Source organism: Anser cygnoides, chromosome 8, assembly GCF_040182565.1.
Source record: "Anser cygnoides isolate HZ-2024a breed goose chromosome 8, Taihu_goose_T2T_genome, whole genome shotgun sequence".
NCBI classification, from domain to species: domain Eukaryota; kingdom Metazoa; phylum Chordata; class Aves; order Anseriformes; family Anatidae; genus Anser; species Anser cygnoides.
Window position 1 is genome coordinate 28,535,110 of NC_089880.1, and position 13,682 is coordinate 28,548,791.

At 45.8% G+C, this 13,682-nt stretch overlaps 1 long non-coding RNA gene across 5 annotated transcripts in view; it reads left to right on the plus strand.

Annotated features, from left to right (window-relative positions):
- Positions 1-13,682, plus strand: part of LOC106032991 (uncharacterized) — a 340,509-nt gene that overhangs the window by 12,685 nt on the left and 314,142 nt on the right. For 3 of the 5 annotated variants that reach the window (XR_010833413.1, XR_010833414.1, XR_010833416.1), the window contains exon 3: positions 13,121-13,227. The exons of 1 other annotated variant lie outside the window; for it this stretch is intronic. This is a non-coding gene — a long non-coding RNA (uncharacterized lncRNA). Of the gene's footprint in view, positions 1-11,479; positions 12,024-13,120; positions 13,228-13,682 lie in introns of those variants that run through there. One more of the 5 variants, XR_010833417.1, reaches the window with a different exon arrangement.

Sequence of the window (13,682 nt, forward strand, 5' to 3'; positions counted from 1 at the left end):
CTCACACTTGTGCTTTGGTGGGGACTAGCGTGTGGGAGAGCTCCGTGCACCGTGGCCGGCCTAACAAACACCTCTGTGACAGGAGGCAGTTTCCTTTCTGTTCAGGAGAAAAGGTGCCCGTAACAGTTACTGGGGGGGAATTTAACTGGTCAGCTCACGAGCATGTTTATATTTAAAGTGTTTAAAAAAGGGGACGGCGATTTTCGAAGTGAAGAGTAAAAATGGTCTGGCAGTCAAGCGATGTTTAAGGATGGATGTAGTGTAGGCAGCGCTCCCTTGTAATACGTCAGGAGGCGGGAGGCAGCAGTCTGTGTTAATTACGCTTACAGTTAGCAGCAAATGCCTGCGTTTCAGCCAGGCCATACTGTGCTGATTATGATGGATTGGAATTCCAGAGGAGACTCAAATTCAGTGTGACTCCTCAAAGGGGGGTCACAAAGGGGGATAAGTACGCTGAGATGATAACAATAATTCATTAACGTTTTATATTCTTTATGGTGCCTTGTCCCCTGTGATAGCAGAAGCATTTCTGTAATCTAGAGTGTGTTGGAGTGTTCTTGGAACCCTTCTTTCCTGAGGAGTATTCTCTTTGGGAGAGTGCTTCAGCTCACTGCGAATGACACTTTGCTGCAGAGCCCCAGATTTCACGTTTGTATGTAGCCTGGGAACTGATGGAGAGAGAAAGAAGGTGCAGAAACTCCTAAGAGAAAACTCCTTGCTTCCTCCCATCCCACATTGCTTCCTGAAGTGGCCAAGGAGCTAGGCAGGGCTTCCTGGTTCCCATGGAGGCATGGAAGGGTCTTCATGTCACCCGGGTTTAGGCCAAGTTTTGGAAAAAACAGGTTCTTCCTACAGTTGAAGGAGAAAAGTATCCTGACATGAGAACGGGGGCCAGCATTTCACTGCCATCTCATACTCAGAGAGTAAACATGTGGCAAGAGTGGACATGCTTGCATTTTTGGTGAATTACCCAGAGCCTCATCATCTTGCTCTTGATGCAAGGAGACAGCAAGGTCCTGATCTAACACAGAGCCTGCCAAAACAAAAGGTAAACCTGTGAGCTTTTTTACTGCAGAGTGAATTTCTGTTGGATCTTCACTTTTATATCACTGGGCTCTGTCTTTTTTGACCCGATAGTAGGCGTCCTAAAGCTGGGTTTACTGTTTCAAAGAACCATGGCTTGAACTACTCACATTTGGAATTATTTTCTACAGTGTGTTTTTACTCTCACTAGCTCCTTGGTTGACTGGATTCCTAAGCTGAGCATGAAAATTAGGAGTCAGAAGTGATCTGAATGCACTCTTCTGCCCCTGCATCCTCTCTGGTATAGCAGGGTAAGCCAGGAGCAAGGGTGGGTTTTTGCCAGTGGAAGGCTGAGATCTGAATCTAGTTCTAATTGTGGGTCCACTGATTTCAGTGGATTTCCTCATGCACGGAATCAGTCCTTGATCCTGGCAGGATCATACACCTGCTAATAGGGCTGGCCTGGTGATAGACAACAAGCTCCTACCGCTCCTTCTTAAGTAATGCTTTTTGTCTGAATTTACCTCTTGTAAGCCTGCTCTGTATAGATGAAAGGGGAGACCAGGCCTTGTGGCTGGGATCTGGTGCCGAGGAGCAGGAGGACACCAGCGATCTGCTTTCACGGAGCGAGCACATGGGAGTGCAGGCTCTCGTGCCTCAGTTTCCCCCTTTACAAACCGGGTGACAACTGCCTTGCAAGGTGCCTCCTGCAGGGTGGCAGTGGAGTCTCTCTGTCCCGCTGGGCCCCAGCAGATCAGCTCTTGCAGTAAGATGTGATTTAAATGATTTAGGGTGTTGTCATGTGATCAGGACTGATTGAGTTCCTGTGGCTTAACAAGTTGCCATCTGTTATCAGCCCCATTATGAATTATGCATTAACTTAAATCAAAGCTGAAGCCAGAACAGTTCAAGCAAAGTCCTCATCCCAGTGATACCGTAAATCTGTCCTAAGAGCCGTTAGTACTGGATCCAAAGCACTGCAGCCGCGTGACAGAGCATGCTGGTCCAGCACAAGCTCTCTGCTGGTTCGAACCGTCCTGGCAGACCCATGTGGCATGGTTTATGCTGGGCCAGGTGCGGACTGCCGTCCTCATGTAGGCTCATCAAGCTGGTGAGAACTCCACGGCTTGTGTCCTGGCTCAGCTGGCAGAAACAAGGCCGTGGGCCCGCACCACAGAGGCCCAAGGGCCTTGAGGTCGTTTGGCCATGGAAGTGCTGCTGAAGAAGGCACAGTGACCGCACTGCCGGCTGACTCTGCATGAGGCTGCATGAAGCTGCTGGCCCTGGAAGTGCCGTGAGCCCTACAGCCTGCAGTACACGTGCAGGCGGAGGTGTCAGAGCGGCTGTTTGTGGTGGGACGCTCCCAGCCCACCTCAGACATTCACCCCAGTCCTCAGGCCTGGGAGCACTGCGGCATCAGGGCACAATCCCCTCATGTCCCATCATCTCCCAAGCCAATCTCACAGGCCAGGCTCTCTCGGCCTGCAATCTACCAAGGCAAGGTGCCCAGGGGCAGGCCTGGCTGTTACTGCACTCCTGGAGCTGGCTGAATTCCCGTGTGCTTGCCGGGCAGCACACTGGGTCAGCACCTTGGTTCTGACGCAGAGGCAGGCTGTTCAGTAGCAGCCGTTTGAGATCATAGCCTGTAAAATAAACATTTCTCTCTGGGAACAGGCAGCGGAGATTACTGTGGCTAAATCAAGACTTCATTGGTGAATGTGCTTAGTGGGGAAGGCAGAAAATCCGTGGCATCCGCTGAAGCCAAGTGCTCTCACACGGGTTGCATGGCAGTCCTGAGGAGGATCCGTGAGCCAAACAGGATGGGTTGGCAGGGAACGAACACCTCCTGGCATCAGCAGTGGTTGCAGTGATAATTCCTGTTTGGATTTGGGGCCATAAATCTTGCTGTGGCTGCAAGAACGCTTCCAGTGGCTCCAGCTTTATCCCCGTGTTCAGAGGTGTTTATTTACAGCTGGAGGGTGGTTGTTCCATCAGCTTTGGCTGGCACAAAGGCTGACTCTGACTCCTGGTTTCTGCTCTTGGATATCTGAGGGCAAAATCCTTTGGATTCAGTGGGAACTACTCACACAGTGTCCCTGCTAGAAATAGAACCATGTCCCTCCTCTTTAAAATAAAGCCAGATTCTCTGTCTTCAGCGCGATGTGCTAAGCTCTTCCTGTGGGAGAGAGCCAACCTGTTTTCTCACCCAAATTAACAAGAGTCTTTATCCCGTGCTGTTTTACAGAGGGCTGAATAGTCTCTTCAACTGAGACAGGAACTGAGAGAGTCTTTCTTAAGTTCCTTTGCAAAGAGGAAGGTGGGTAGCAAAGCTCCCAGCAGAAAAATAGTGCTACCATTATGATTTCTGTAAAGCGAGGTGGTCGGATTGCAGGTCTTTGCTCACATTTTGTCCCAATGGCTTTGCAGTCTAAAGATGAAGAAAAAGAATGGTAAAGCTCTGGATGCCAGGCAACAGCAAATTAAGAGGGAAGGACTAACAAAACAAAAGAGGATTTAGGATTTAGGATTTAGTGTGGACCACCAGGATGGGAGAAAAGTGAGACAATTTCTTGGACAAAGTCTCAAATTGCCCCAGTCCGCAGGGTGTTGTGCTTGGGAGGCTGGGAGGGAGTAGTCAGGCAACTTCATCCTTGGTCATGCAAAGGCAAAATTGTTGGACAAAAGGGTTTTATTAGATATATTGTAGCTGGGGCCTCGTAAAGCATTTGATACAGGGTATTACAAGCTCTTGCCCTCAGTCCGAAATTGTTTGGCTTGTCTTGGATAGCAGCTCAGTCATGTGGGTTAGCAGAAATGACAAGTGATACATGACTCTGATCACACAGATTTCAGACCGGTGTGACTGATGAAAGTTGTTGGTGCATCCTCTTCGCTGAGGGCTCCTTCTGTGCATTAGCAGAGCAGCAAAGAGCATTTTAATGACGTTTTTAGATGTGATAGTTTTCACAAGCTTTACCCAGTACCTTGCACATGAAGTGCAGAAAGAAAGTAGGAAGTTTGGTAACTTTGGAGAGGTGAAAATAATGAAAGCTACTGAAAGTTAGAGGTAACTGAAGTCACAGTATTGGGCCAGACTGTAAGCTGGGGTGAGCAGCATAGCTCCAATGAAATCTATCGAGGTCTGACAGCTTATTCATGCTGAGGTTACGGCTGGGGTAGAATTCACTGCTGAGAATTTACTAATCAACTGGGTTGAAATCAGAGCTGAAAGAGGGTTGAGTTAAATGATTTTACTTCTCCCCACATATTAAAGAAGAAAGTCTGCTCACCCCAGGCCAGAGGAGAAGGAGGGAGGTTGTAGAGGAGCCTGCCAAAACTGCAGAGGTATGGGAGGATTACTGAGCTGTACGGGAGGACTTGGCACACTTGATAGGAAATGGGGTATGGCACTAAAGCCCATTGCTCGGGAGCAAGAGTGCTGCCGGGGAGGCAGCCTCGATGGCCAAATCCGTCTTTCTGCCTCTGTATAATTGGACTCTGTGGATTCTGGCTAAAATTTCACTACAGGCAGGCCGTGAGATTTTGCCCAATAGTCCCACAGAAGAAGGAATTACTCCACCTTGTAATAGATGTGAATACTGCATAGCCCAACCAATTGTGGCTCAATACGAGATTTTCTTTCAGAGCTGACCACTTGTGATCCGAGCAGTCCAGTTCTGATGACTTTACCATTAATGCACAGTCCATACTAAGCTCCTGTTCTTGGAGACACGCATCCATGCAGGTCATTTACGTACTGCGGACAGTTCAGGAAGGACCGTGCATGCCTCACCAGTGTATTTCTCTGTCCAAACGTCATCCAGTAGAGCTCAGACCACCTGGCTGGAGAATAGGAGTACTTTGTTCATCGTTCCCCTCAACTCTGGGTGAGTCTCCACCTGCAGCACTGTCAGTGCTGGAGAACAGTCAGCATTGTGAGAATGGACGGGCTAAACCTGAAACAATCCTGCAGCCGTCAGCTTGGCTCGCTGCTTCTGGGACTGGAGAAGGATGAAGGGTTTCCTCGTCTGATTTCCACACAGTTTGCATCAAATGCTGCCTGTGCCCTTCTCAGCAGCCACCAGTGAGGAAATTGCAACTTACTGCTACTCTTTGGTGCGTTTTGCTCAAGGTATGGCTTTTTATATTGTTTCATGTGGCGTCTGGCAGTCTGGTCTTCTGGAGCATCTGCTGATAGTGGTGTGAATCAATGACTTAGGGATTAGAGCATTTAAAATGAAGGCTAGACAAAGAATGTACAAAGCTGGTCAGACCATAACCTTTGCTTTAGCGTCAATAATGCTAACTGGAGATTCTTTCGGTGTGAAAACCTTTCAGTTGAAATCTCTTGATCCAAGTAGTTGGTTCATAGCATGATCTTATCCTGCAGCATCAAACTTGTGTACCCATGGCATTGCCTACCAGGTGCTGAGCTTTAGCTACACCTAGTTGTCCTTTGGCCCGTCTTGTGTGCACTGCAGAGGCTGAGTTCATGTGGTGGAAAGCAGAGCTCTGTTATTCCTCTCTGCAGTCTCTGTGCAGCTCTACTACTTGTAGTGACGTTATTCCTAGGTTACACCAGACTTGGGCTTGCTGTTTTTTTGATTTGATAGTAAATCAGGGTGAAGAGGAGTGACTGATCACTCTCCAGTCCATTTCAGGAGAGAATTGGATGGTCAAAAGGTTACTTTAAAAAAGTGCTTGGTTTTCTGTCTGCATTTGATTCCATCTGTAAAAATATCTCTGTAATTGTTAAAGGCTATTCTTCTAGATAGTAGCATACGGTAGAAAAGGCAACGTGCTTTAAGCAAGGAGTAAGCAGCTAGGTTTCAATCACTCACTAAATATGATCCTTCAGGCAACTCTTTAAGAGTTTTGCATGAACAGAAAATGAGAAAGTGGAAGGGAGAGTTTATATTGAAGTCTTCATTTAGTTCCAAAGGCCTAGAGCAAAGCATCAAAACATGAGTGCCTCATACAAGCCAAGACAGAGAGTAGAATTTCCATTTTATTCCAGATGAGAAGTAGGTCTTGTTATAAAGGGCTTGGGTGACAAAGCTAAATGTACTCTGAATTTCTACTCCCATCTATTTTTAATTATTCATGTGTAGATTCTTTTGTAGAGTTAACAAGGAATTTGCCAGAAGCTGGCCCGCGGAGGCTTGAGTTGCAGTTTTCCAGCAGACATCCTGAAAAAAACACTGTCACAGGCAATCAGCATCCTTGGGGAGGTGGCCTGTTAGCAGGGTGTTTACTAATTGGGATCATTCTGCAGTGGATAATTGTTTGTGACACCCACACTGATTGGACTCACAATATCTTCCCATCCTGCAAATGGTCCATGACAGTTTTGATGAATATGAAGCTTGGAGTCTGAATAAATCCACGTAAGGAAAAAACTGCTTCCACTGGAAAATATGTGTAGAAGGGCAGAACCTTGCCCTGGGTCAGCCTCCAAGAATAGAGCCACAGGAGCACGCAGAAAAGGAGGCCACTCAGTGGGTCTGGTCAGACTTTCTATTTTTTCCTCTTGCATTTAATTACAAGACTGGGGGAAGGGCAGCCATGCCAAAATAAAATTGGGAGAGATGGTTTAGTCCTCACAGGACAAGGGATGTCCTAACAAAGGACTTCTGGGCTTACTGGGAAACTGCAGATTTATTGAAATATCTCTGGAATGAGTTCAGATGCAGGTCAGGCCTTCTCGCTGGTAGACAATAGCAAAAGTGATGCAGATGTCCCCAGCAAACAGGCATTGCTCTGGCCTTGGGAGCAGAATGTGATGGTTGCAAGCATCATTTTGCAGAAGAACTGTGGAGTTTTGTTGTTGTTGTTGTTGTTTCTAGAGCAGTGGACCAAAATGTGTTTTACATTTTTGCTGCGTTTGACTGCTACTTTGATATGGGGTAGAATTAAGAATTCCTCAGAAAGCTGCTTTGTTAGGCTATGATTTGGAGCACCTTGTAGCAGATCAGTGCTGTCATAGCCAAACAGAGCAAAGCACTGAACAGGTCCCAGATTACACTCTTTTCTCAACTGGGTCAACATTTCAGCATTTTTTTTCTGTCTGGATGAATAACTTCATTCTGGCAGATTGCATGTCTAATAAGCCAATTATGTGTCTGCAGCACTTCAGGTTACAACCAGATCTAGCATCACAGAATTGTAGGATCATTCTAGCCCCGTCCTCTGCTTGAAGCTCATTTTTCCTCCCGGCCCAAGCATAAATTTTATAGCCAGGCTAAGCTTCATATTGTGTGTTTCCACTTATTTGATAGAAATGTATTTGTCATGCTTTGTCTGGATTGCATCTGTACGGCACCAAGGTGAGCTGGAGATGCAGCAGGTTTAGTCTTTGCAGTTGAGAGATCAGAGCTTCAGCTGGATTCCTTCAGGGCCGTATGAATGCACAGCACTTGCCAGATTTCAGGGTGAGGTTGAAGTTGCAGAGCTGATATCAGGCCATGCATGAATCAGTGATATGATCTGGGCCTCCCTGTCCCTGAAAGGTCCAACTGGTCAGTATTTTTTCTGTACATATTTCAAGATTCTAGCAAAAATGGTACTGGACATATATCAGGTCTAAGAATTGCTGTTACAGTTCCCATATCCACTGTCTAGATGTTTTGGTTGAGAAGCAAAGAATTAAAGAAGCATTCCTCTCTAATAAGCTTTGACAAACCAAAAGAGTCATTAATGCTGACGGGATCGAACCGTATGTCTGTCCTGAAATCACAGGGCTAGTAACGGCTAAAACATAGGAGACACCGATGCAAAAGTGTCCCAGTGTGACAGAGTTCATATTCCTGTTCAGAACAAAGGTCAAGTCATCCTCCTGAGCCAGAAACTGTTTCTGGAGACAGAGCTCTCCTTCTGCAATAGCCCTGCTCAATTCCGCAAGCAAATGAAGTTCCAGATGGAAATTGTTGTGGAAAACTGTGAGAAGCCATCTAGGTCTGAGCTTTGGAAAAAGAGAAATCTTTGTATCATCTCTCATCTCTTCCAGATCCTCGCTGTTCAGCCTAGTGAGAGACATCCCGTGAAAGGCCAGCTCAGTCTGGACATTTTGATGGTGGAAATTAATTGATTGTCGAATTGATTAATTTCTTGTAGAATTAACCATAACAAGTCAGGTGGTGGTACATGATACAACTGCAAAGCTGTCTTTCCAGTGGTCTAGTCAAAATGCAAACAGTTCTCTGAAGACCTTTACTGAAGACTGATCTCAACACCTTTGTTGATCTTGTGTTATGCTGTGGTAAAGTCAGAAGACAAGTCAAAACCATGGAGAGGATAAGAAAGTCCTGACTGGAAGTGTCTAAGTGTACTTTAAATGTGTCCCTCGTACGTAACGAATGTGGTTAATTAACCATTTCTGAAATTATGTTGAACGTTTCCCCAGTAGTAAAATGCAGGATACTCTCCTGGTCATGCAGCATCCCCCTGAAGCCAGGAAGATCACACAGGAGTGATGTGGTCCAGCTTTCTGGCTCCTATCAAGGATTATGACTGAAACGGGATCAAGGAGTCGGTCTTTGAGGCAGAGCACTGGTTACAAGAGACAATCATTTTTATGACTCTTACCAGGGGCAACCCATCTCCTCAAACCCAGCATCCTGCACATTAGCTTAACTCTGATAATCTTCTGGAGCTTTAGCAGATTCACAGGAAAGGGTGAACCTGGAAGGGTTCCTAGAGGCTGTCAAATAAGTATCCAGCATTTCAATTGCAATGAGCTCCAGTGAATCTTCTCTAAATCTGTTTCAAGTTGTTTTTTTGGGGTCAGTGGAACACAGTATAAATCCCAGCTCGCTCAAGTCCTTCAGGCAGAGAATGTGGGAAATACATATGGAAATACTTTTGCCTGGTGTTGTCTGTTCTGTACCCCTCCCAAACGGAACATACATTTGTGTTGCAGTATAAAAGGGGAAAATCTCCAAGCCTGGAGTAATGTATACAATTCAATAATACACGAAATTCAAAGCTGCACATTAATCACATTCATGTTTAACTTTCAGGATTAAAACCCTGCAGGTTGGCTGGCCTTTGTTCTGCTAAGTGGAAGGGGGCATTCCAGCCTCTCCGTGCAGAGTTCAAAAGCTGCCTCGGGGAACAAGTGCAATTGGCTTTATGGGCCTCATTGTATTCTCCCTCCGGGGCATGGTGAGAAGCTACTGCACAGGTTGGCCCCTTATCAGGCTGTTCAAAGGCAGAAAAGTTTGGATAGCAAAGGTTTGGCAGGTCACTGTGAGGGGCTGCTTGCAGGTTCAGGAGGCCAAGACCGGAAAAGCGATGATGCTGCAAGTCTGAATCCAGCTGCATCGGCAGGTCTGGGCAGGGGGAGCAAGTTATACAACAGCCTCTCCTTTCCTTCCGCCATCATCCAGGTTCCAAGGCCCTTGTTTTCATTAGTGTTAGACGTCTGCAGCTTTTTGTGAACCACGTTTCGTGTTGGAGCGCTTGTCTCTGATGTGTCCCTGCGTGATGGATTATTTACTGTTCTCAGTGTTACCTTTGTCCAGGATCCGCTCACTCATCCAAGTGCTGCAGCTTCCTTGCGTGTGGCTGTTCAGACCCCATTCTCTTTCAGTCTGTTCAAAATGCTGTGACGATACACTTGTATCCTGCCCTTTTCCCAGCCAGCCTGGCTTTCCAGGGCCCCACACAGGAAAATTGAGCCACAGGGGGCACAGACTTTTCTGCTGCCCTTTGGCAGCCTGCTGCCATAGGAACCTGCCGACTTGTTAATATCTACTCTGGCCTCAGGGGGCTGTGGCTAACTAGAGAATAAATTTTCTTGCAGTATCTGATTTGCATCAGGGTGTTAGTCTTGGGGGATCCAACCGCAGCAAGTTGTGGCAGTAATGATGGCTGTGAGATGGAAGCAGCTGCAGGTGGATCAGCCTGGGGGCTGGTAGCAGTCCAGCTGTGGCATTGTGGAGGTTAAGAAGGCAGCAAAATCCACAGTAGATACCTGGCAAATAGCATTAATCTACAGCATGTTGGCCATTGGGTAATTTAAAGTGCATCTGCAGAGCTGTAATGACATGTTCTTCAGTTTCCAAATTCCAGCGTATCCTCTCAGGTAAGACCTGAACTTAAGATGTTCTGTCTGAATGGGGGAAATGCTATGAGCATCCCAAGAGTGCTTACAAACATCACAGAAGACAGGATATGGGACAGACTTGTTAGAAGTAAACAAATTGGTTGACTCAGTGAGGCTACCCATAGCCAGCAAATGAGCCTGAACTTTGAAGTTAAATGGTCTAAATTCCAGGGAGCCCAAACACTTTACACAGTGGACTGAAATGCCAAATTCTGCAGGCATATCAGAGGTGTAGTCTTTGATTAAGAGCTGCATATACAGCGATGACTTGTTGCTGGAGGGTCATCCAAGAACATTTTCTATGCTAAACAGCTTCTGGTGGTGCAAATTATTAATAGTCATCAAAGCAATGGAAGAGTTTGGTCCTGTGGGGTCCTTTCTAAAATTTAAGCAGAAGAATAAAGATATCTTTTAACAGGGAGTGGAATTCACATGCCTGTTAAGATTAAGTGGTAAATTCATCATTCGAACTTGCAAAATTGTAGGCTGACAAGCTGAGCCCACCACCCGACAGTGGAACATGGCCTGAAAGACTTTCATACAGAACACAAATACAGAGGTGCAGTGGAGGGCACAGTTTTCCATCTCTGTCAGTTGGAGAGAAAATATTTTATGCAACAACACAGAATTTAACTTGCAGTTGTAAAATATACGTTGTTCTTGTAGGGCCACATGGGGGTTTAAATGAAGGAAATGCAAAGCTCCCACTGACAGGGCTTGGCTCTCGGCAGCCTCAGTTGCGGAAGTCGTTCTGATATGTATTTCATGCAGAAAGAGAAAAGTTTCCAACCTATCCAGCTTCGATGCAAGCAACTTTTCCTAGTTAGTAAGCAGCATGCAAACATTTCTGGAAGGATGGTTAATGGAGTAGTACCTTGGAGTTTTAGTGATAAATCACACAAGTGACTTCCCAAACTTATTTCCTGTGCCTCTGCGCTATCCAAGTATATGACAGAGTATGGAGCTGGCTTTTCGAATTAAGCCCCCAGCCCCCATTTACAGACCGCATTAACTTGAATTCATTATAAAGCCAGGTGTCTAACTTAGACAATCCCCAGTGCTTCATAGTTAAGGGTTGCCATAAAGAGCAGTGTTCTTTAGGTCACAGCGAAAGCTCAGAGAGGCTCTGTTGACTTAAAAAGGCACGGGATCAGCTTAGCTTCTGATCTGAGGGGCCTGACACACAAGGCAGCATCTGTCAGCTGCCCCGTAATAACTTGCTGTTGGTAGATCCTGACCTTGTGACAATCCGCAATAAATGGAAAATAATTAGAGCTAGTGTTTTTCTCTTTAACTCCTGGGAAAGCTACCCTGTATTTAAAAAATGGTCCCCCAGGGATGTGAGTGTGCATGTGGGCTGAGAGGAGCTGGTGTGTGGTAGTTGCAATCACTCGTTTGTGTCACAGCTCCGTGATCCAGCAGCTTCTTGCTTTCTCTAACTTCTCTCGTCTTTTCTGCTACTTTCTTTAAACTGCTATTTTCCCTGACAGAAAAGAGTTTCTGTCACGGTATTCGAAGGTCGATACTGGAAGTGTAAGTTTGATGCCTATATGCCATTTCTTCGTTTTCCTGGCTGATGGAGATGAGCTGCGTCCCGTTGCCCTAAGGGAACAAGACACACGCATGCTTGGCCTCTTGGTTACCAGTGGTCGCATTTAGTGGACTGTGAAGAGGAACTCAGTTCCCACCCCACAAGGGGCAAACTCAGAAAATAACATTTTTTCAGCCCAGAGGCTGGGAAAACGGAACTCCTCTGACATTGTGGAGAGGAGAGACCAGTGGCTCTTTGCTTTACAGCCGGGCAGGAGTTATAGAACCTTCTGGAAAGCTGGGCAGGGCCTAGCTTGGGTGAGGCTCGGGCCTGTGGCACCATGGCAGTGCTCTGGCAGAGCAGGTGGGTTCCTACACGCTAAACGATTAAAATCAGAGCTAGGAATACTCTCTGAGAGAGCCTGAGGTCAATGTGAGGCAACAGGTTATATCTAAAAGGCTTTTTTTTCTTAGAAAGCAATGTCTGATGAAAGGCTCGCAGTCTCTCCTCAGTTCATATGGTGGCTACAATCTTTTAGCCACACTGGAAGCAGCCGGATAGTTCGTAAAAAGACTCAGTAACTTAACATGATCTTACTTGTATAGAACTCGCTGTTCTTTGATCCAACTAACTCAGTCCAGGAGGGCTGTAAAAGGAGAGAAATAAAGTGTTTCTAATTAAAAATATGAAAAAAAAAGTTTTTATGAAAAGAAAAAAAAAAAACATGACAGAAGAGTATCGATGTAGAATTATTTAATTTAAAAAGTTTCCTAATTCTCTCCATGTTTCGACATGAAAGGTAGATCTGTGGCCAGACTGTTAAGCGGAGCCGCTTGGCTACTGGCCCACACACATGGACTGCAAGCCAACTTCTGCCCTACCTCCTGGCTGCGCCGCCGCGCTGCAGCGTGGCAGGAGGCAGCAGATGGACGTGAGCAGGAACCCTGCAGAACTGGCAGCCGGTGGTTGATTGGATGCCATTTTTACAGCAGCTGGATGTTTGAGTTCGGGAAAGCGCAGACAAGTTGTGACTGTATGTAGGACAAGGCTGATTCCAGGCCTCTAGGGCCTCGGGAGGGGAGCGACCGGGGGTGACAGTCTCTGAGGTTTTGCAGGTTGTGTGCGTGCTTCTTCTTGTCAGCTTCTTAAGATGACAAATTAGGAGAAAGGTTTTTTTTTTTTGTTGTTAAATCTTTGGCGGGTGGGGAGGGGGAGAATATATGCTATTTTGTAAGTAGGTTTAGGTAAAGGCAAAACTTACTTGATCTCAAGTTTCACTGCAATTTCGATCATTCTCTCTGGCATCTGGTGCCCATTTATAAGGTACAAAATAAGGAATCACTTAAAAGCATGCGCAAGCAAATGTGAAATTTGTGCTAAAACAATGCACTTGCGGATTTGAATACAATAATTGACCCCTTCCTTGTTTGTCTGTCTAATGCTCACTTTGTTCTCTCTAGATCTCACAAGATATTGAATTTACTGGCTAGAGAAGGGCTGCAGAGAAAACAGAAAAATTTGCTGAGAAAGCAGAAGACGTTAGTGGAAAAAATCTTGTTTTCTCTGGGCAAGTAGTACTTATTCTCTTTGTGATCAACACCAGATACTCTCCAGAAATCATTTTTTGTTTTTCACTCCACCCTGAAAGAGTTCTAACGAGTAATGTTGTGCTTTACTGGTTTTACAGATTTGATAAAAAAAATTTGGAGAGGCATACAATCCATTTCAGATAACAGCAGATCAGTACTGAAAACCTTTCACCTCACAAATTCCCAGTTACCAAAGAGATTTACAGACAGTGGTGACAGCCCTAAGCTCTCCTACTCTTATACTGCATGCTTGTCATGCTGGAGGCTTTTTATTTCTTACAGGTAGATCTTAAATTTGTAATGTAAACAAAAGCTGGTGAGTGTTTTGTGGCTGGCAGGCTGGGAGGGAGAAACAACATGCATCTGACTTCTGGACAGGTCATTCAGTACAATACAAATGGTCAGAACTGCAAAATCCCTGTGCTTCTCTGTG